Source organism: Tasmannia lanceolata, unplaced genomic scaffold (assembly GCF_043159265.1).
Source record: "Tasmannia lanceolata isolate RefF3 unplaced genomic scaffold, GAP_Taslan_0.1 ptg000006l, whole genome shotgun sequence".
In the NCBI taxonomy this organism is placed as follows: domain Eukaryota; kingdom Viridiplantae; phylum Streptophyta; class Magnoliopsida; order Canellales; family Winteraceae; genus Tasmannia; species Tasmannia lanceolata.
This window is the reverse complement of record NW_027518683.1, coordinates 17,045,046-17,065,542: the sequence shown is the minus strand read 5'-3', so window position 1 is coordinate 17,065,542 and position 20,497 is coordinate 17,045,046. Positions and strand designations below refer to the sequence as shown.

General features: G+C 39.0%; 2 pseudogenes; both read right to left on the bottom strand.

The window, feature by feature from the left end:
• Positions 1-1,098: 1,098 nt before the first annotated feature.
• LOC143878780 (LRR receptor-like serine/threonine-protein kinase EFR pseudogene) lies at positions 1,099-5,583 on the bottom strand (annotated as a pseudogene).
• A 10,642-nt stretch (positions 5,584-16,225) lies between these two features.
• Positions 16,226-20,396, bottom strand: LOC143878779 (putative receptor-like protein kinase At3g47110 pseudogene; annotated as a pseudogene).
• Positions 20,397-20,497: the final 101 nt, after the last annotated feature.

Below are 20,497 nucleotides of genomic sequence, written 5' to 3'. Positions count from 1 at the left end.
CTTCTCTATATCCTATTTATGTATACATTTCAAATACACATAGTTCAATCTACCAAATAAACATGGTTTGGGCTTGATCTATTGTTTGTTCTCTTTTCCCTTAAAAGCTAAATGTTGTTGGAATTTCCTATGAGTTTATTGATGAGATTAGAGATTTGAGTATGGATAGAGATGTATCTTTTTCGCTTGTTCCTAGAAAGGCCAATGATCTGGCTGATTGTTTAGCCAAATTAGGGGATTCAAGCTTCACAAATTATTTGATTGATGTGTACATTATTTTCAACAAGACTACTTGTATCTCCATAGCTGACTTACTCTTTCCACGGTACTTGGAAAGATATTCATCCATGCAATGACTTGACGAACAGACCTGAACCATATGCACTTGTATAGGTGAAAAGTCCCCCATTCAATTCGAAATTTCTTGCCATCTTTTTCTTTGCATGCCTTTATTTATGAATTTGATATCCGTTCTACACTAAAAACTTTGCTCAACCATCAATACAGTAGCTGACCAAATTAAATTAAACAGCTATCGGAAACTGTACAATAACCAGTGATCTGATAGGCTACCATGTGAAATACCTATCATTCTGAACAGAGGTTCTATTTGTTGGAAAAATGGATCCAAAAGTTAAACTCTTCTTGAAAAACCCAAAAGAGGATTATTTTAAATTGGTATTTGCTAGGGAATTTTGTGGAAATGCATTTCGTGGCTGACTTTTGCATGAGAGAACAGCCACACAGGCTCACTCTTAAGCAGATTTTGTCTTATTCATTTAACTCATTTGAGGTGGCTGTTCTCTCATGCAAAAGTCAGCTGTGAAATGCCTTTCTGAGAATTTCTCTGGCAAATTCCTTTCAAATTAATGTTACTTGCAAATAGGACATGAATGCCTCTTTGGAAGTCATCAATTATATCATCAATAACAGTACTATAACCATTATTTGCAAATAATCATATTTAGGTTCAAAACCATTTGCATATAAAACTATATGCAAATAAATTTTATAGATATCTAAACTACCAATTACTCCAACATTTTAAGCTGTTAGAGTTGGTGTTATTTAATCATTTATACTTCGATAGTATCCAGAAAGACCATCATAGATATCTGCAAGTACAACATAGATATCTTATTGGTTGTTGAAATCACTACAAGTACAACTCTTAAGAGAACACCAAATGCATCATCACCCTGCTTGCTAAACAAGATTTCCAGCCTTACGGCCCTTGCTTACCATAATATATATCTTTGTAATGACTGAGTTAAGATGATCTTTCATCCAAGAATCAATCCATATTTTGCTTACCTCAGTGGGTCTGGTCCCCAAGGTATATGTCTCTTAATGCATGCATTTCCACGATGGCATCGCTCATCTCCATTCGTTCATTTGGCAATTCTGTTGAACACAATACACCAATTCGGACCACCGAAATTAAACAATCGTGTATTCTGCTTCTTACATTGCTAGTATTTTCTCTAATGACAATCTCCCCGTCTTCTTCTGAGAGCAATTGCAGGTCTACTATCTCCATCACTCGTTCAGGTAAAGCCATCTCAGCAAATCGGTGGAGGCTTAGACCGTCCTTGAATATATCATCAGTAGGTCTCTTTCCTGTGAACATCTCCAATAAAAGAATCCCATAACTGTACATGTCTCCTTGTGTAGATGCCTTGCCTCCCATCCCATATTCTGCAATTTTTGCACCTCCCATTTTAAATAGTTAAAGCTTTTTTGAACACTAAGATGACAGTAAGGATATTTTTCTTTTAGTTTCAGAGATGAGAACTGTTAGTTTTCGAAGGGTAAAGCACATTTCTGTCTTCTCTTCAAATCTAGGATATTTGGGAACTCGAAAGATGTCTTTATTATTAGATGGTCGTAGCAGTAAAGTTTTGAAGACATTCATAGAAATAAGTAAGTTCTAAAAGGATAATATGCTATACACCAAAGAGAAACAGGTAGTTTAGTGAACTACTTAAATTTCATTTCATGCTTATAATACTTAAATTTCTCCATAAGCAAGTGATGATTCCTATCTTATCGCGAGTGTAATCACATCAAATCAATGGATTCCGGACTCAAATCCAATCCTTTTTATAATCAGAGGGGGGGGGGGGGGGGGGAGGAGAGAAGAACAAAACATAACCCGTTTCATACCATTTTACAGCTTCATCATACCCATCATTCACCAGATACTCAAACATGAAAAATACAAAACTATGGCCATCATTTACCACATACTCATACAGGGATTATTAGAATTAGCAAACAAAGAGACCGAGAATAAAATTCATTGTAGGACATAAGATGCAAAGAAAAACCTAGACCAAGAATAAAATTCATAGTAGGACATAAGATGCAAAGAAAAACCTATGTAAAAGTTGTCCATCAGAACACTAGATGGGTGAAATTACATGTTTTTCCTAAATAAGATTTAAAAACTTTGGAAAAAAGAAAAAAGATCAGTAGAAACATATCCATCCATAGCATTTACAAAATTCTCCTATCATCTTATCTTCCTTTCATTGGGAATTTATTGTGTCTTTTGTTCTAAATTCAGTTAAAAGGTTAAAGAGGATGCATTATAGTTTGTTAACTGTTTTTTTATGTTTGTTACACAAATTTAACTTCTATCATGGTATCCAAGATAATAAAAAATCATCAACTGTTTAGGGAGACGTGTCTAATGAGCAAAGAGCAAAGGAAGCAGACAAAGTAGTTACCTGGAGCAACATATCCGATTGATCCTTTTATCCCAATCGTTCCACTTCCAATCTGAGCAGAGTTATTGGCATCTTCAAAAAGAAACCTTGCTAACCCAAAATCACCCACGTGGGCATTCATGTCATTGTCAAGAAGAACATTGTTTGGCTTTAGATCACGATGGATTATTGGCGTTTCACAATGATAATGAAGATAATCCAATGCAGAAGCTACATCAATGGCTATCTTTAGCCTTTGAATAAGAGACAAACTACTTAACTGATCTTGTCCATCTCCATTTGGATGCAACCACATTTCTAAACTTCCGTTAGGCATGTACTCAAAAACTAGAGCTTTGAAATCATTACCCTTAAAATCAATGCTTGAGCAAGAAGTTAAGATCTTAACAAGATTTCGGTGTCGGATGGTTCTCAGGGCTCTGCATTCGGCCTTGAAACTCTTAGAAGCTCCTTGTTTTTGAAGCTTGAGTACCTTCACTGCAACAACTGTTCTATCTGGGTCTAGAATTCCTTTATAGACCGAACCATAACTTCCCTCACCAATCAAGTTGTCCAAAGAGAAACCGCCAGTTGCTTTAAGGAGCTCCGCGTAAGAAAGCTTTAAATATTTTTCTCCCACGGAAGATGTTGAAGGCGACGGCTTTTTTCTCATTTTTCTTCTCCAACAAAGAATAACAAAGAGACCTGTAAGTAGAATTAAACATAGAATCAAACTACTTACTGGAATTATCACTTTGAGTGCAGGGGATCTTCCTCTTTCCTTAGAAACCTGCCTGGGGCATGCGGATAAGTTCAATATTGGGATACCTCCACACAATTTACTGTTTCCAATGACTGAGATTCCACTAACATTTCCGAAAATCCCTTCTTTTGGTACTTCACCCTCCAGATCATTGAAGGACAGATTCAGATATTCCAAAGAGAACATCTCCAAGAATTTCGGAATCTGCCCAGACAATTTATTGCTTGAAAGATCGAGTTCAAGAACACCCTTTAAACTGCTCAATGTAGGTATGCTTCCTTTGAAGAAGTTAGCATCCATATAAAGGTACACCAAAGAAAGACAACCATCCAACGTGCTAGGAATTTCACCTGACAAATTGTTATTGGAAACGTCCAAAAATTGAATATTTTTCAGGTTGCTTACTTCAGAAGGTAGAGATCCAGATAGAGAATTATGAGATATGTTCAGGTAATACAATGAGAAGAGGCTAAGTATTTGTTTTGGTATTGTCCCATTAAATTTATTTTCTTCAAGGGATAACTCTTGCAGATAGCTAGAGTTTCCAATACTCGGAGGAATGCTCCCTTCAAAGGCATTCCCAGCTAAATAGAGTCGACTCAATCGTGTGATGTTGCCAATAGAAGACGGAATTCGCCCTGAAAGACTATTGGAAGCCATGTTCAGTTCGTCCAACATTTTAAGCTTACCAATTCCACTGGGAATACTGCCGTTCAAAAAATTCCGCTGTACACCCAAGAAAGTTAAGTTGATGAGATTCTCAATCCCTGTTGGGATGCTTCCGGTGATCTGGTTTACACCTAGCAGTAGACTTCTTAATTGAGTTGAGAGATTAGCTATGGAGTTGGGCAATATACCACTGAGATCATTGTACTGTAGTTGTATTGCCTGTAAAAGACTACAATTGGTTAAAGAAGTGAGGATACTGAAGTCATCACCTACTTTGGTTATGAGCCCATTATCAGCTAGGTTTAACCACCAAAGTTGTTGCAGGTTTCCTAGACTCACCGGCACATATCCGGTTAGATAGTTTTTGCTTAAATCTAGTTGTCCAAGCTGTGAAGCATTGGATAGTGAGATTGGAATGGGACCTGTGAACAGATTAAGCCCAACAATAAACACCTGTAGATTAGGGAAAACGATTTCTCCGAGGTCTGCTGGAAGGCTTCCATTGAGACGATTGTTTGTCGCGGCAAAATAAGTAATGGAGGAGAGATTGTAGAGCTCAGGAGGAATCATACCGGAAAATTTATTTCCCGAAATTTGAAAAAAATTTAAGCTTTCCAATTTTCCCAGATCAGATGGAATGCTTCCCTCGAGATTATTTCTCATTAGACTGAGGTGAATGAGAGATGAGACGTTTCCAAATGAAGGTGGGATGGTTTTGGAGAGATTATTATAACTCAGATACAAGACAACAAGCTTTGAAAGAGAGGTAAGCTCAACCGGTATTCTCCCTACTAGCATGTTGGTGGTGAAGTTGATAAATCTTAGCTCAGAACAGTGGCTTATATTAGCTGGAATTTCACCTCCAAATGAATTGTCTGACAGAAGGATTTCCTGAAGTCGACGCAAATAACCAATTTCTTGGGGGATTACACCATGGAAATTGTTGTTTTGGAGGCTAATTCCTCTGAGGAAGGTGAGGTTTGCTATGTAGGGAGGTAAGGAGCCAGTCAAGCTCTGTCCATCAAGTTCCAAGGCTATCACTCTTTGATGATGTTTGGCACTGCAGGTGACTCCATTCCACTGGCAAAAATGGAGAGTGTGATTCCATGAGGCCAAGGCAGCTCGAGGATCATCGGTAATCCGATCCTTGAAGGCGAGCAGAGCGAGGTGATCGGTTTCATTTCCATTTAAGGCCGTGATCAAAGATTCTGACCAGGCCAAGGAAAAGTTGGTGCATGAGAGAAATGTGACACAGAGAAGAAATGAGCAAATTACAGTACAATTCTTATGGGGAGAGTCCATGAGAATTAAGTGGGGTGGAGGTGCATAATCATCTTCATAGCTACTGCATGCATTTATAGATGGTTTAGGAAGGGTTGCAGAAAGAATTTGAAGGCCAAGCCACTTTTCATTGTTGAGATGACAAATTATTCTAATCATTTGTTATTTGGGATTTTCTTTGTTAATATATTTAATAATAATTAATTGTTCTAATTATTTATGTCATTCTAATTATTTTTGTAATTATATACTTTTTTCTTTGTACTTACATTTTAATAACAATTAATTATACTAACGATTTGTGTCAATAGAGCTTTTTTCTTTTCTCTGTCCTTCTATTTCACTAAGGAAAATGGTATGGTAACCGAGAGCAAGACCGATGGGAGAGACCAACAATGACAACGTGTCATGTGTGTGCAAAAAGATGTATTCCCCCCTCCCCCCTCTAAGCCTAAGGGTCTCAAGTCACTTGTGATGTTGTGGCAAGAACCCATTTGTTCGGTTCCTGCTCGGTCTGACTCTCAGTTTCGCTAGCATTACTCGGTTCAACGTAAAGTTAAAATTTATTTTATGTTGTAAAAATGAACATAAAACAAATGTTACTTCCATTTTTCCATTTGTTTTATATTATAGCGATATTGAGGATTAAACTTAAAGGCCGGCAAGTTATCATGGACCCAATCATCTGTCTTGCTGTGTCAAATTGTGTTTTTTTAATGGTAAAAAAAGTTATTAAGAATTAGAAGAGAGAAAGATACGGCCACGACCATGACCACGACCGAGATGGTCACCATATGAGAAACAAAGACAAGAGAGGACAAAAGTAGAAAATCAAAAACCTCCAAGCGGGTCCTGCCAACCTCCCCACGGGCAAGATCAACTGTGTCAAGGGGTAGAAAATCAAACACCTCCAAGTGTGAAAAGCACGATCTAAGTTTTGATGAAAGCTCAAATAAGCAGCGAAAATCAAAGGAGCATACACACCAACACGAGATTTATTTGGTTGGGTAATAGTGCGAAGATTATAAAGTTACATCATAGGTCTACATCCAAAGACCTTTCATGACACGTTAACCCTAATTCCAATAGAAAAAGTTTCACTCGAACACAAAAATATGTAGTTTTATAATTTAGAGTTAAATAGAGTATTTTTTATTTTTGGATTTTTATAATTTTTGACAAAACATAATATTACAAATCTAGGGTGGGCCACAAGCCGAGAAGTTGCCTCGGCAAAGGTGGCTAGCAAATTCCCATACAAAAAAGGGAAATGTTATCCACACTACTGTATTTTGATGAGGGCACTCCTCATTTAATTAAAAGTACGGTATGGCCCCCATAGGATGATCCAAAGCGTCAATTAGATCGGCCACAGCCTAAATTGGTTGTGTCCCAAAAATCATTTCCATAGGTTGATCCTAACCCTCCGATCTATAGAGGGTGAGGACCAACCCTCTAACATTCTGATCAGAGGGTTAGGATGATCCTACGGAAATGCTTTTTGGGGCACAACCTATTTAGGCTGTGGCCCATCTAATGGACGGTTTGGATCATCCTATGGTGCGGGCCATACCGTACTTTTAATAAAGTGTGTCCTCATCAAAATACGATAGTGCGAATAACATTTCCCAAAAACATCTTAAAAAATACGGCAAAAATCCGGGTGACACGCGGGTCGACCCGGCCCGTACGGGCCCGGCGTGGGTACCACATTTTCTACCCCGGAACTACCAGGGAACCAAATTTTATACCTCGGAACCACTAGGGAACCACATTTTCTACCCCGGAACCACTAGGGAACCACATTTTCTACCCCGGAACCACATTTTCTACCCGAGAACCACTAGAGAACCACATTTTATACGCCGGAACCACTAGAGAACCACATTTTATACTTCGGAACCACTACGGAACCACATTTTATACCCCAGAACTATTACGGAACCACATTTTATACCTCGAAACCACTATGGAACCACATTTTATACCTCAGAACCACTAGGGAACCACATTTTATACCCTCGAACCACTACCGAACCACATTTTATGCCTCGGAACCACTAGGGAACCACATTTTCTACCCCGGAACCACTAGGGAAACACATTTTATACCTTGGAACCATTAAGGAACCACATTTTCTATTCTGAAACTACTAAGGAACCGCATTTTCTACTCCAGGACCACTAAGGAACCACATTTTATACCCCGAAACCACTAGGGAACCACATTTTATACCCCGGAACCACTAGGGAACCACATTTTATACCTCGGAACCACTACAGAACCACATTCTATACTCCGGAACCACTACAGAACCACATTTTATACCCCGGAACCACTAGGGAACCACATTTTATACCCCGGAACTACTAGGGAACCACATTTTATACTCCGGAACCATTACAGAACCACATTTTATACGCCGGAAACACTAGGGAACCACATTTTCTACCCCGGAACCACTATGGAACCACATTTTATACCCCGGAACCACTACGGAACCACATTTTATACCTCGGAACCACTAGGGAACCACATTTTATACCCCGAAACCACTAGGAAACCACATTTTATACCCCGAAACCTCTAGGAAACCACATTTTCTACTCCGGAACCACTAGGAAATCACATTTTATACCCCGGAACCACTAGGGAACCACATTTTCTATCCCGGAACTACTAGGGAACCACATTTTCTACCCCGGAACCACTACGGAACCACATTTTATACCTCGGAACCACTAGGGAACCACATTTTATACCCCGGAACCACTAGGTAACCACATTTTATACCTCGGAACTACAGGAAACCACAATTTTTACTCCGGAACCACTAAGGAACAACATTTTATACCCCGGAACCATTAGGGAACCACATTTTATACCCCAGAACCACTAGAGAACCACATTTTATACACAGCAACCACTAGTGAACCACATTTTATACCTCGGAACAGCTAGGGAACCACATTTTATACCCCGGAACCATTAGGGAACCACATTTTATACCCCGAAACCACTACAGAACCACATTTATACCTCGGAACCACTATGGAACCAAATTTTTCTACCCTGGAACCACTTCAGAACCACATTTTATACCCCGGAACTACTAGGTTCTAACATGTAACCAAACATGATTGTATACATAGAGAGAGATAGAGAGAGGTCAAGATAAACATGGCAACCAAACAAAGAGTCTTATAAATATGGTGAAAAAACCAAAGCACAAAAAACATGAAAACATGAAGAGAAGATGTTAAACCTAACCGAAGCTATGTTTATCACCCAAATAAGCAATGAAGATCTTTTTCCAAACTACAATGGCAATGGAGCTATATCATGTTGGCAATGGGCTTTTTTCCTAATGTACAATGGCAATGGAGCTTTATCACGTTGCAAATGGAGTTTTTTTTCAACACTACAATGGTAATGGTGCTTGGAAACGTTGGCAATGGAGCTTTTTTCCAAAACTACAATGGCAATGGCAAGCTTCAAAAACCTTCCATGAAGCCTTGTGGAAGAAGAATGTGGTAGGTAAATGGCAACCTTCAAAACCCTCTCATGGAGTTTTCCACGTTAGAAAAGCCTTGAGGAAGAAGAATGTGGTAGGTGAGGAGGTAATAAGTGTATAGGGATAGGTGAAAAAGGTGGAGGGAAAAAAGAGGTAGGAGGGCTATATTTGTCCTAAAAGTCATATTCTCTCACCTGACAAGACCTTTTTTATAATTTTCAAATCACTACCCTTTATTCACAATTTAGACAAAACTTTGCATTTTTTCAATAATTTTTCCTTTTTCCATTGGTTTTATATTATAGCGATATTGAGGATTAAACTTAAAGCCGGCAAGTTATCATGGACCCAATCATCTGTCTTGCTGTGTCAAATTGTCTTTTTTTAATGGTAAAAAAAGTTATTAAGAATAAGAAGAGAGAAAGATACGGCCACGACCACGACCACGACCGAGATGGTCACCATATGAGAACCAAAGACAAGAGAGGACAAAAGTAGAAAATCAAAAACCTCCAAGCGGGTCCTGCCAACCTCCCCACGGGCAAGATCAACTGTGTCAAGGGGTAGAAAATCAAACACCTCCAAGTGTGAAAAGCACGATCTAAGTTTTGATGAAAGCTCAAATAAGCAGCGAAAATCAAAGGAGCATACACACCAACACGAGATTTATTTGGTTAGGTAATAGTGCGAAGATTATAAAGTTACATCATAGGTCTACATCCAAAGACCTTTCATGACACGTTAACCCTAATTCCAATAGAAAAAGTTTCACTCGAACACAAAAATATGTAGTTTTATAATTTAGAGTTAAATAGAGTATTTTTTATTTTTGGATTTTTATAATTTTTGACAAAACATAATATTACAAATCTAGGGTGGGCCACAAGCCGAGAAGTTGCCTCGGCAAAGGTGGCTAGCAAATTCCCATACAAAAAAGGAAATGTTATCCACACTACTGTATTTTGATGAGGGCACTCCTCATTTAATTAAAAGTACGGTATGGCCCCCATAGGATGATCCAAAGCGTCAATTAGATCGGCCACAGCCTAAATTGGTTGTGTCCCAAAAATCATTTCCATAGGTTGATCCTAACCCTCCGATCTATAGAGGGTGAGGACCAACCCTCTAACATTCTGATCAGAGGGTTAGGATAATCCTACGGAAATGCTTTTTGGGGCACAACCTATTTAAGCTGTGGCCCATCTAATGGACGGTTTGGATCATCCTATGGTGAGGGCCATACCGTACTTTTAATAAAGTGTGTCCTCATCAAAATACGATAGTGCGAATAACATTTCCCAAAAACATCTTAAAAAATACGGCAAAAATCCGGGTGACACGCGGGTCGACCCGGCCCGTACGGGCCCGGCGTGGGTACCACATTTTCTACCCCGAAACCACCAGGGAACCAAATTTTATACCTCGGAACCACTAGGGAACCACATTTTATACCCCGGAACCACTAGGGAACCACATTTTCTACCCCGGAATCACATTTTCTACCCGAGAACCACTAGAGAACCACATTTTATACGCCGGAACCACTAGAGAACCACATTTTATACTTCGGAACCACTACGGAACCACATTTTATACCCCAGAACTATTACGGAACCACATTTTATACCTCGAAACCACTATGGAACCACATTTTATACCTCAGAACCACTAGGGAACCACATTTTATACCCTCGAACTACTACCGAACCACATTTTATGCCTCGGAACCACCAGGGAACCACATTTTCTACCCCGGAACCACTAGGGAAACACATTTTATACCTTGGAACCATTAAGGAACCACATTTTCTACTCTGAAACTACTAAAGAACCGCATTTTCTACTCCAGGACCACTAGGGAACCACATTTTATATCCCGGAACCACTATGGAATCACATTTTATACCTCGGAACCACTACAGAACCACATTCTATACTCCGGAACCACTACAGAACTACATTTTATACCCCGGAACCACTAGGGAACCACATTTTATACCCCGGAACTACTAGGGAACCACATTTTATACTCCGGAACCATTATGGAACCACATTTTATACGCCGGAAACACTAGGGAACCACATTTTCTACCCCGGAACCACTACGGAACCACATTTTATACCCCGGAACCACATTTTATACCTCGGAACCACTAGGGAACCACATTTTATACCCCGAAACCACTAGGAAACCACATTTTATACCCCGAAACCACTAGGAAACCACATTTTCTACTCCGGAACCACTAGGAAACCACATTTTATACCCCGGAACCACTAGGGAACCACATTTTCTATCCCGGAACTACTAGGGAACCACATTTTCTACCCCGGAACTACTACGGAACCACATTTTATACCTCGGAACCACTAGGGAACCACATTTTATACCCCGGAACCACTAGGTAACCACATTTTATACCCCGGAACCACTAGGTAACCACATTTTATACCTCGGAACTACAGGAAACCACAATTTTTACTCCGGAACCACTAAGGAACAACATTTTATACCCCGGAACCATTAGGGAACCACATTTTATATCCCGGAACCACTAGAGAACCACATTTTATACACATCAACCACTAGTGAACCACATTTTATACCTCGGAACAGCTAGGGAACCACATTTTATACCCCGGAACCACTAGGGAACCACATTTTATACCCCGAAACCACTACAGAACCACATTTTATACCTCGGAACCACTATGGAACCAAATTTTTCTACCCTGGAACCACTTCAGAACCACATTTTATACCCCGGAACTACTAGGTTCTAACATGTAACCAAACATGATTGTATACATAGAGAGAGATAGAGAGAGGTCAAGATAAACATGGCAACCAAACAAAGAGTCTTATAAATATGGTGAAAAAACCAAAGCACAAAAAACATGAAAACATGAAGAGAAGATGTTAAACCTAACCGAAGCTATGTTTATCACCCAAATAAGCAATGAAGATCTTTTTCCAAACTATAATGGCAATGGAGCTATATCATGTTGGCAATGGGCTTTTTTCCTAATGTACAATGGCAATGGAGCTTTATCACGTTGCAAATGGAGTTTTTTTCAACACTACAATGGTAATGGTGCTTGGAAACGTTGGCAATGGAGCTTTTTTCCAAAACTACAATAGCAATGGCAAGCTTCAAAAACCTTCCATGAAGCCTTGTGGAAGAAGAATGTGGTAGGTAAATGGCAACCTTCAAAACCCTCTCATGGAGTTTTCCACGTTAGAAAAGCCTTGAGGAAGAAGAATGTGGTAGGTGAGGAGGTAATAAGTGTATAGGGATAGGTGAAAAAGGTGGAGGGGAAAAAGAGGTAGGAGGGCTATATTTGTCCTAAAAGTCATATTCTCTCACCTGACAAGACCTTTTTTATAATTTTCAAATCACTACCATTTATTCACAATTTAGACAAAACTTTGCATTTTTTCAATAATTTTTCCTTTTTCCATTGGTTTTATATTATAGCGATATTGAGGATTAAACTTAAAGGCCGGCAAGTTATCATGGACCCAATCATCTGTCTTGCTGTGTCAAATTGTCTTTTTTTAATGGTAAAAAAAGTTATTAAGAATAAGAAGAGAGAAAGATACGGCCACGACCACGACCACGACCGAGATGGTCACCATATGAGAACCAAAGACAAGAGAGGACAAAAGTAGAAAATCAAAAACCTCCAAGCGGGTCCTGCCAACCTCCCCACGGGCAAGATCAACTGTGTCAAGGGGTAGAAAATCAAACACCTCCAAGTGTGAAAAGCACGATCTAAGTTTTGATGAAAGCTCAAATAAGCAGCGAAAATCAAAGGAGCATACACACCAACACGAGATTTATTTGGTTAGGTAATAGTGCGAAGATTATAAAGTTACATCATAGGTCTACATCCAAAGACCTTTCATGACACGTTAACCCTAATTCCAATAGAAAAAGTTTCACTCGAACACAAAAATATGTAGTTTTATAATTTAGAGTTAAATAGAGTATTTTTTATTTTTGGATTTTTATAATTTTTTGACAAAACATAATATTACAAATCTAGGGTTTTGGGAGTGCAACATTTGGGCATTCAAACAAGAGATGTGAGCAACGATCACAAGATTGGGGTAATCCATGGGGTGCACCCATGTTTGTGACGATGACATGGCTCACATTGTCGTACATAAGAATTCAAGAGTGCATCAGCTGTATAGTATTTAATAAGGCCCTGTTTGTTTGGGCAGTGATATTCTCCTCCCCCTGATGGATATTTTCCTCCCCCTTTAACAGATATCGTTAGGATATACAAAGGGTGTGGAGGAGCCACCGTCAAGTCCAAAAGGCTTAAAAGTTAACGATTGGGGAATATCACTGCCCGTTTGTTTTCATTTTAGACTGTTACAACCAATGAGCTCGAAATTACATTTAGGGCTTGTTTGGCTGCTATGATTTTTTTTCATTATAAACTAGTGTCTCCAAGTGCATATGGCAGGTGAAGTGGCTAAAAATTTGGAAACAAAAATCAGGAAACTAGTGTCCCAAGTGGCTAAAAACCTAGAAGCAAAAAGCTCTATCCAAAATAGGATCGACTTTTCCTATTTTTAGCCACTTCTCACCCTCATCTCAATTGTGCCCTCTCAAATCTCTCTCCTTTTCCCACCCCCCAATCCCTCTCTCACCACTTGGAGACACTAATTTATCATGAATAAAAAATCCTGGCTTCTAGACATGGGCTGCAAACGAGCCGAGCCGAGCCTTGGGGTGTTCGGGCTCGGCTCGTTTAGTTTTTAAGAAGGCTCGTGTTCGTCTCAAGAATGATAAAAACATAAATTTGTGGAATTTGAACCCAAGCCCCCTCTAAATCCAGCACCTTAACCACTCAACCAAACCTTCATTTGTGGTAAACAACACACATTCTTTTATTTTATATATAAAAAACAAACATAATCCAAGCTTTAAAGTTCGGCTCGGCTCATTTATGAACCGAGCCTAAAAAGCTCATGAGCTTTTTCGAGCCGAACTATACAAAGCTCAAGTTCGGCTCGTTAATTTTGACGAGCCTAATTTTTGGGCTCGGGTTCGACTCGTTTAGTAAACGAACGAACCCCAGCCGAGCTTTTAACGAGCCGAACCCAAACATGTTCGCGAGCCGGCTTGGTTCATTTGCAGCCCTAGACATGGCCTTAATTCTGAGTCCAATAATCTGTTTGGACCTCACAATCAGTTGTCACATTCTGAACAGGGCCCAATAGTCGGTTAGGATCTCACAATCGGTTGTCACAATCTAAAGCGAACAGGGCCTATGGGTGAATGGATTCACTTCGGATCCACTTACGTGTTGGTCACCATCCATTCTGACTCCTTAATCAGTCTATACTTGACTTAGTGCTTTTTGGACCTTACCTTTTGAGTCTGAGAATAGGGTTAGGAAAGAGAGAAGACACTCAAAGGAAATGTTATTTGTGGTTTTGGTTGGGGCTTTTCAATGTTACAAAAATACCCTCATGAAAATATGAAAGGTATTTTCGTACATAGAGATACTCTAATTTCGGACCATAGGATATGGATTAGATGCTGTGCCCAAATCCTGTTCATAAAGGATCCATTGGACTGTCCATGTCCATTGACGCCCATACATTTGAGGGTCAAAATTACTCATACCAAGGGTATTTTCGTTAAGCACCACTGTATTTTGATGAGGGCACTCCTCACTTTATTAAAAGTACGGTATGGCCTGCACCATAGGATGATCCAAACCTTCCATTAGATGGGCCATAGCCTAAATAGGTTGTGCCTCAAAAATCATCTTCATAGGTTGATCCTAACCCTCCGATCTGTAAGTTAGAGGGTTGATCCTAACCCTCTATAGATCATATATGGGAAAACTGATTCTGCGGTCGAGCGCAGATAGATGCATTCGAGTGCAGAAAACAGGGGGTGGCCCCACATTTTTGGGGGATCCAAAGCATTCATTTGATGGGCCCTATCATAGATAGGGTGTGTTAAAAAAATCAGCTCAATTGGATCATCTTAGAGTGTCCAATTGTGGAGGGGATAATGGACAGATCGTGTTTGTCCACAAATCTTCCTATTTCCCCCCTCTACAAATGGAAAGGTTAGGATGATCCAATGGAGTTGATTTTTTGTGGACACCCTATCTATGATAGGGCCCATCAAATGAATGCTTTGGATCCCCCAAAAAATGTGGTCCCATCCTGTTTCTGCACTTATCTGCGCTCGAGCGCAGGAACAGTAAGCCCATCATATATACCTAAACAATCATATTGTTGCTACATTTATGCGTGCATCTGCTCTATCTCCTACTTATGTATACATTTCAAATACACATAGGCCTATCTACGAAAGAAACATGGTTTGGGCTTGATCTATTGTTTTTTCTCTTTTTTCCTTAGAATGCTAAATGTTGTTGGATTTGGAGAAAAAAAAATTCAAAAATAGCTCTCCAAAACCTATCTATCAATTGGAAAAAATCCCAAAAAAAAAGAGAGAAAAAGGTGAACCTTCTCCATTGGGTCTGGATTTGGATCTGCTGTCTTTTGCACATTATTTCAGTATCTCAATGGTTATTTAAATTCATTTGCATGACTTGGGAAAAAGAGTTATTCAATAATTAATGAAAGAATGTTCCAAAACTTCTATTCCAATAATGAGAATAATTTTCGCATCTTACCTGACATAAGTCTATTAAACGTATATGTCATTAGAGGTTGATTAAGAACACAACAAACATCATTATGGAAAACTTAAAAAGTCTGTTGTCTGTATTACATCTATATCAACTAAAGATCAATCACTGATGACAAAGTGAATAAAATAAAAGAAGCAATGAAAAACATCTCTGCATGTATTACTTTTTAGATAGGTCGTGTGAAAAAACTATCATTCTGAACAGAGATCCTATTTGTGGGATTTGCTAGGGAATTTCGCCGGAAGGCATTTTGCGGCTGACTTTGGCATGAGAGAACAGGCACACAAGCTCACTCTTCATCAGATTTTGTCTTATTCATTTAATTCGTCTGAGGTGGCTGTTCTCTCATTCTAAAGTTGCTGTTGTTTAATCATTTATACTTCAACAATATCCAAAAAGACCATCATAGATATCTGAATTTTCAAAATCACTACAAGTACTACTCTTAAGAGAAGACAAAATGCATCATAACCCTGCTTGCTAAACAAGAATTTTCAGCCTTATGGCCCTTGCTTGCCATAATATATATCTTTGTAATGACCGAGTTAAGATGACCTTTCATCCAAGAATCAATCCATATTTTGCTTACCTCAGTGGGTTTGGTCCCCAAGGTATATGTCTCTTATTGCATGCATCTCCACGACGACGTCGCTCACCTCCATTCGTTCATTTGGCAATTCTTTAGAACACCATACACCAATTTGGACCAGCGAAAGCAAACAATTGTGTGTTCTGCTTCTCACATTGCTAGTGTTTTCTCTAATGACAATATCATGATCTTCTTCCGAGAGCAATTGTGGGTCTACTATCTCCATCACTCGTTCAGGTAAAGCCATCTCAGCAAATCGGTGAAGGCTTAGACCATTCTTGAATATCTCATCAGTAGGCCTCTTTCCTGTGAACATCTCCAATAAAAGAATCCCATAACTGTACACGTCTCCTTGTGTAGATGCCTTGCCTCCCATCCCATATTCTGCAATTTTTGCACCTCCCATTTTAAATAGTTAGGCTTGTTTAAACACTACGATGACAGTAAGCATATTTTTCTTTCATTTTCATAAATGAGAACTGTTATTTTTCAAAGGGTAAATCACATTTCTGTCTTTTCTTCAAATCTACGCTTTTTGGGAACTCGAAGATGTTTATATTATTAGATGGTTGTAGCAGTGAAGTTTTCAGATATTCATAGAAGTAAGTTCTAAAAGGAACATATGCTATATATCAAAGAGAAATAGGGAGTTTAGTGAAAGAAAATTGAGAAAAAGAACTAGAATCATTTCATATCATGCTTATAATACTTAAATTTCTCCATAAGCAAGTGATGATCAAGAGCTAGAGGTGCATGTTAGGGTTCCTATCTTATCACGAGTGTAATCACATCAAATTGATGGATTCCAGACTCAAATCTAATCCTTTATTACCAGAGAGAGGGGGAAAAGAACAAAACATAACCCATTTCATACCATTTTACGGCTTGATCATACCAATAATTCACCAGATACTCAAACATGAAAAATACAAAAATTATAGCCATCATTTACCACATACTCATACAGGGATTATTAGAATAAGAAAACAAAGAGACCAAGAATAAAATCCATAGTATAACATAAGATGCAAAGACCGACCTATGTAGAAGTTGTCCATCCAAATACTAGATGGATGAAATTACATGTTTTTTTGTAAATAAGATTTAAAAATATTTGAAAAAAGGGTAAACAAATCAGTAGAAACATATTTGTCCATAACATTTACAAAATTCTCCTATCATCTTATCTTTCTTTCATTGAGAATTTACTGTATCTTTTGTTCTAAGTGCAGTGAATAACTGAATATGTTAAAGAGGATGAATTACATTTTATTAACTGGTTTTTTTGACCTTCATTGCACTAATTTAAGCTTCTATCATAAAAAAATTATAAAAAATTATCAACTGTTTAGGGAGGCATGTCTAAAGAACAAAGAGCAAAAGAAGCAGATAAAGTAGTTACCTAGAGCAACATATCCGATCGATCCTTTTATCCCAGTCGTTCCACTTCCAATATGAGCAGAGTTATTGGCATCTTCAAAAAGAAACCTTGCTAACCCAAAATCACCCACGCGGGCATTCATGTCATTGTCAAGAAGAACATTGTTTGGCTTTAGATCACGATGGATTATTGGCTTTTCACACTGATAATGAAGATAATCCAATGCAAAAGCCACATCAATGGCTATGTTTAGCCTTTGAATAAGGGACAAACTACTTAACTGATCTTGTCCATCTCCATTTGGATGCAACCACATTTCTAGACTTCCGTTAGGCATGTACTCAAAAATCAGAGCTTTGAAATCATTACCCTTAAAATCAATGCTTGAGCAAGAAGTTAAGATCTTAACAAGATTTCGGTGTCGGATGGTTCTCAGGGCTCTGCATTCGGCCATGAAACTCTTAGAAGCTCCTGGTTTTTGAAGCTTGATTACCTTCACTGCAACAACTGTTCTATCTGGGTCTAGAAGTCCTTTATAGACTGAACCATAACTTCCCTCACCAATCAAGTTGTCCAAAGAGAAACCGCCAGTTGCTTTAAGGAGCTCCGCGTAAGAAAGCTTTAAATATTTTTCTCCCACGGAAGATGTTGAAGGCGACGGCTTTTTTCTCATTTTTCTTCTCCAAGAAAGAATAACAAAGAGACCTGTAAGTAGAATTAAACATAGAATCAAACTACTTACTGGAATTATCACTTTGAGTGCAGGGGATCTTCCTCTTTCCTTAGAAACCTGCCTGGGGCATGCGGATAAGTTCAATATTGGGATACCTCCACACAATTTACTGTTTCCAATGACTGAGATTCCACTAACATTTCCGAAAATCCCTTCTTTCGGCACTTCACCCTCCAGATCATTAAAGGACAGATTCAGATATTCCAAAGGGAACATCTCCAAGAATTTCGGAATCTGCCCAGACAATTTATTGCTTGAAAGATCTAGCTCAAGAACACCCTTTAAACTGCTCAATGTAGGTATGCTTCCTTCGAAGAAGTTAGCTTCCATAAAAAGGTACACCAAGGAAAGACAGCCATCTAAAGTGCTAGGAATTTCACCTGACAAATTGTTATTGGAAACGTCCAATAATTGAATATTTTTCAAGTTGCTTACTCCCGAAGGTAGAGACCCAAATAGAGAATTATGAGATAAGTTTAGGGAAAACAATGAGAAGAGGCTACGGATTTGTTTTGGTATGTTCCCATTGAATTTATTTTCTTGAAGGGCTAACACTTGCAGATAGCTACAGTTTCCAAGACTCGGAGGAATGCTCCCTTCAAAGGCATTCTCAGCTAAATAGAGTCGACTCAATTGTGTGATGTTGCCAATAGAAGACGGAATTCGCCCTGAAAGACTATTTGTAACCATGTTCAATGTGTCCAACATGTTAAGCTTCCCAATTCCACTGGGAATACTACCGTTCAAAAAATTCCCCTGTACACCCAAGAAAGTTAAGTTGGTGAGATTCTCAATCCCAGTTGGGATGCTTCCGGTGATCTGGTTTACACCTAGCCGTAGACTTCTTAATTGAGTTGAGAGATTAGCTATGGAGTTGGGCAATATACCACTGAGATCATTGTTATTTAGATGTATTGCCTGTAAAAGACTACAATTGGTTAAAGAAGTGAGGATACTGAAGTCATCACCTACTTTGCTTATGAGCCCATTATCACCTAGGCCTAACCACCAAAGTTGATGCAGGTTTCCTAGACTCACCGGCACATATCCGGTTAGATAGTTTGAGGTTAAATCTAGTTGTCCAAGCTGTGAAGCATTGGATAGTGAGACTGGAATCGGACCTGTGAACAGATTAAGCCCAACAATAAACACCTGTAGATTAGGGAAAACGATTTCTCCGAGGTCTGCTGGAAGGCTTCCTTTGAGAAGATTGTTTGACGCCGCGAAATAGGCAATGGAGGAGAGATTGTAGAGCTCAGGAGGAATCATACCGGAAAATTTATTTCCCGAAATTTGAAAAAAATTTAAGCTTTTCAATTTTCTCAGATCAGATGGAATGCTTCCCTCGAGACTATTTCCCATTAGACTAAGATAGGTGAGAGATGAGAGGTTTCCAAATGAAGGTGGGATGGATTTGGAGAGATTATTAGCACCCAGATACAAGACAACAAGCTTTGAAAGAGAGGTAAGCTCAACCGGTATTCTCCCTACTAGCATGTTGGTGGTGAAATTGATCAATCTTAGCTCAGAACAGTGGGTTATATTAGCTGGAATTTCACCTCCAAATGAATTGTCTGACAGAATGATTTCCCGAAGTCGACGCAAATAACCAACTTCTTGGGGGATTACACCATGGAATTTGTTGTTTTGAAGGCTAATTCTTCTGAGAAAGGTGAGGTTTGTTATGTAGGGAGATAAGGAGCCAGTCAAGCTCTGTCCATCAAGTTCCAAGGCTATGACTCTTTGATGATGTTTAGCACTGCAGGTGACTCCATTCCACTGGCAAAAATGGAGAGTGTGATTCCATGAGGCCAAGGCAGCATGAGGATCTTCGGTAATCTGATCCTTGAAGGCGAGCAGAGCGAGGCGATCGGTTTCATTTCCTAATAAGGTGGTGATCAGAGATTCTGACCAGCCCAAGGAAAAGTTGGTGCATGAGAGAAAGGTAACATAGAGAAGAAATGAGCAAATTTTAGTACAATTCTTATGGAGAGATTCCATGAGAATTAAGGGGAGTGGAGGTGCACAATCATCTTCATAGCTTCTGCATGCATTCATTTATAGTGAGACAGATCATGGGGCACTGGATGAAAACTCTTCATTGCTGAGATGAAATTTTTTTCTACCGATTTGTTTCATTAGAGATTTTCTTTGTTAAT